We start from the raw sequence: 4,344 nt of genomic DNA on the forward strand, positions 1-4,344 counted from the left end.
CTAAAGAGAGCAAAGGGATCTAGCAGTTGCTAAAACAAATGAAATGTCTTAAACTGGCACACATCCCTTTAGTTAATCCACTGAATTCAGTTAAACTAGAATAAATACTATGTGGGCAAATTCTAAACTTTGATGCTTAAAAGTTTTCTTTATTAAAAAAAAAAAAGGGCACAAAAAGCACTCAAGCTAAATGTGGCAAAAACAGTCACACACAGTCCACAGTTGCGTGGACACAGTTGTGTCAACTTAAGACAAATTTGTTTATTAATGCTTGATCCAGTCTCTCTTTATAGTAATCTTAGGGTTATCTCTACTTAAAGTTGAGATAAAGCAGCTACACACAACACAAAATGAAAAATAGCATCCATCTTTTCCTTCCATTCTTCTCTACCAAAAGGGGTTTCTGCTCTTTGAAAACAGGTTCTGTTTTTATTTTAATACAAGGAATTTCAGAACACCTGGGAACGCAGACCTGTACCAGAATCCCCTGTAGATTCCATACAATGTGATGGCACCTACCGTTCCTATCCAAACGCAGCCTTACATTTTCAGTTTGGAAGTTTTTGTTTTAGCAGCAGGATCTCGTCTGCTATTGCAAGTAGTAATCCTCAAAATTATCATTATAAGGCAATTATCATTACAAGCTTTTTTTATTATTTCCAAATCTAATTGTCATTTGGAATGCTCTTGGGATTTGTGGGGGTTTGTTTGATTGTTTTAAATAGAAATATTTAAGTTCAGTTGATAAAACATATGAAAAAGTCAGCAATGTGGGGGAGGAAATACTACTAGTCTTACAGCTTTCTGTTCCCACAGAAATATTTCTTTCAGCTTATCACGAACCACCACTTTCCTCCACCTCCTGGTGCCATAATTATGGACAGTAGTTGCTTTTAATATTTTTTAACATACAAATACCTAGTAGACCCACATTGGTTCATACTACTTCCAGAATATCATCACAGACAATCCAAAGCACAAAGTTCAGTTTAAATATAAAGGAGATGCATACGGGCTTAGCAACCAAAAGGAAGAATAACAGTGAACTCTGGATAAAAATAAGTGAATTGTAAAGTTACAGAGTCCTGACAAAACATGATTACCTGCTGGAAAGGGGACATATTTCAGTCTCTTGAAATAATAGAAGATATTACTCATATGTGTCCATAGGTGACCTATCCTTCTGGTCAACCTGCTGTTTTGCAGCAAATAATCTATATTTTGTAAATCCACACATATACTGTATGGTAGTGATGCCTTATGGCTGAAAAATAAAACCAGGCTCAATGAGATCAAAAGTCATTTCTGTCCTTTCCTGCCCACAACATGCATAAGACTCAATGACTACCATGAGTCTTAAAACCACGAGAAAAATAATGGTAACCATCACAGACTTTTACATGACAGTATGAAGATCATCTGATTTTTGTGGTTCCAAGTACTCTATTCAACGGCAGGCTTTTAAATCAGCGTAATAGAAGTCTTGGTGCAAATGTACCACTCGAAGAGAAGGAAATCTGATACAAACACAGAAACTAATAAAAGCTTCAACATATTATGGAGGGCTATTAAATCCATATACAACAGACATTTCTCAAGGCATCTGGAGAAAAAGAGCATTTGTGAGAAGAAATTCCAATCACTTATTTCCTTCTCAATTGTCAAAATTTCTATACTGTTACAAATGAGGAACAAGGAAGTAAATCCAGGGAGCAGATCGTGTGCCTACTCAACATAAACAGACATAAACAACTCTACCACTACCACCACCAAAGAGTTCATGTTCATTTAAAAGGCCATGGTTTCTTTCTGTAACACTAAATCATGCCAACAAATCAGAATACTTTGGGTACATTTTTCTTTTATCAAGTCCTCCCATCTTTTGTTCTTCTGGTAATGAGGCCAAATAGGTGTAGGATTTCAAAAGACAGATACTACTTTCCTGTTTATATCTCTTTTTCCATTTTAACCCATCAGTTTGGAAAACAGACTTTACACACACACATACCTACAAAAGAAATCCTGGCAATTTTACAAAGTTCTGCTTTAACCTTCCCACTCATCTTTATCTGGAATTTCACAGGTAGAGAATTTTGAAATGAACAAAAAGGTGTATGACTTCTACACACACCACCTATTGTATTCTCTTATTATTCCTACTGAAATAGAAATTATTCCTGTTGAAGTGGAGTCCCTATACAAGGCTAGGACTGGAGCTTACATGGAACAGACCTGAAACAGACCCTCCGTACAAGTCTCTTCCACAACATACCACTACTGGAAGGCTGTTACACAGTTGTACCAAATCTTGCACCTTAATCTTGTCTGAGGTATAGAAAAGATTGTATCTCAAAGGTTGTAGCCAGAAGGTTCAGGCTCAAAGGTTTTTGACACTGCTCACTGCTCGGAGTCAATGTGGCATCCCCTCTTCATGGTCTCCCACCTGTGGTGAAATCTAGGATTCAACCTGTCTTTTTAATGCAAAAGCATTAGTTATCGAACCACTAAAGAAAACATATGAGGAGTTTGTTCTAGTATTTATAGCAGATTATATTTACCTGAAATAACAGAATAAGCTTAGCTTTCTCTTGAGTACAGGTCTCAGCCTTAGGAGAAAGAAGTAACTAACATATAATGCATGTGTTTTAGCCCCTCCTGATCCTTTAGCTAAGCTCTGTAGGAATAAATCCTCTGCCTGTTATGCTCCCTGGCATCTCACTTACATGGCCTCTTAAATTTTGGTTTCATGTACTTCTGGTGCTTTCTCTAGCAATGCTTCTGCTGCCATGATTTCTCCAGACTCCTAATAGACATTTCTATATTCAGACAAACTCATTATATCTATATTGTATCTCAGGTAATTAAAAGCCTCCTGTACAAACAAATTACATGGCGGGGGCTGGGGGGAGGCTTTTTGTAGCACATGAGACTTTTGAACATCAGGAAGCCTGTTAATTGCACTTGTTAATGATCTGTGATCAGGTCTTCAAGATATGCAGAACATAAAATTATGTAACTTCCTACAGAGTGCTGCCTACGTATTTATCTCTGCTTTTAATTTCCTGTACTAATATAGCTACCTTAAATGTAATATATGAGGGTAGATAGGTCACGGTTATCTATCCAATCAAACTTGGCAGTTAAAAATATTTATGACATCAATTCCTTGTTGAGGGCTATGTTTACACGTTACAGTTCTAAAAAAAGCAAACAAAAAACCTTACCCATACCACACAAAAAACATGAAAAACCCACAAATGGTCTGGAAACATCCTAGGCAGAAACTAAGACATCTGTTTCAGCCAAGATTCAGTCTCTGTGATACTACTCCTTGTGTAGACCCTGTACAGTGTTAATCAGCTGTTGTTTCTGTCTGCCCTGTGCATCAGTACTCTTCTGTACTACTACTACTGTTCTGTGTCCTACTACTCCGTGTTTTCTCCTAGTTTGCTACTGATTGGAGTCTGTGGTGAATAATCAGTATTAGGAAACACTCCTGTATAAGAATAATCCAACAAAACAAAATCAAATAATAAAAAAAACAAGTTCCCAGTATGCCTCTGCCTCCAAAGCCCTCACTGCTGTTGCCATTAGATGGCCAACACTGATAGTAAAAGATTATAAAAATATATGAAAACTGACTTCAGAGAGTGCTAATTGAGTATGTCTCTCTCATAACAGTGAGCTCTAAAATGTAGGACTTTGGCATCCATTCAACACTTTCTCTCACGTTTTTACTTATAACAACTTCAGGCTTGTATGTGTGCTGGTGTGCACACACAGGTGAGACATTCCGAGTCCTCCCATGAAAAATATATCCATTAAAAGCACAACTGCTCTTTTCGTCATTCACTCGAGCAAATCATCAGGCAAAAATATACACTGGAGACAGAACTGAAAGCTGCTGTTGGAGGCTTTCACCCTCTGCATGCACCAGCAGATAGAGAAAATAATCTAAGCAGTAAAAGGACATTTCAAAAGTACGCATGCTTATGAAGAGAAATAACCAAGCAGCAAACAGTATGTATATTTGTATATCTGTGACTTTACAGCCTAGCGTACCTGCTGCAACACTCCTGATAATATTGTTTGCTCTCTCAGAAAATTTACAAGTACCAAGTAATTCATACCAATCTGCTGTCTCTCAGTCCAGTTCAATGCATTAGCAAGAATCTCTCCATAACATAGGACATTTTTCTTTCCATTAGAGCCACTGTAGCTGAACACGTCAAAAGTGGACAGTTAGTAAATACGCATTACATTCAAGTAAATTAGCTCTCCTTCCTTCCATTCAAACACTGTGATAGTGTTGCTGAAGATCTAGCTTTGGCCTCTTGTGATAAA

This window comes from Tinamus guttatus, unplaced genomic scaffold (genome assembly GCF_059628265.1).
Source record: "Tinamus guttatus ecotype Peru unplaced genomic scaffold, ASM5962826v1 Tinamus_guttatus_pri_ptg001430l, whole genome shotgun sequence".
NCBI classification, from domain to species: Eukaryota; Metazoa; Chordata; class Aves; order Tinamiformes; family Tinamidae; genus Tinamus; species Tinamus guttatus.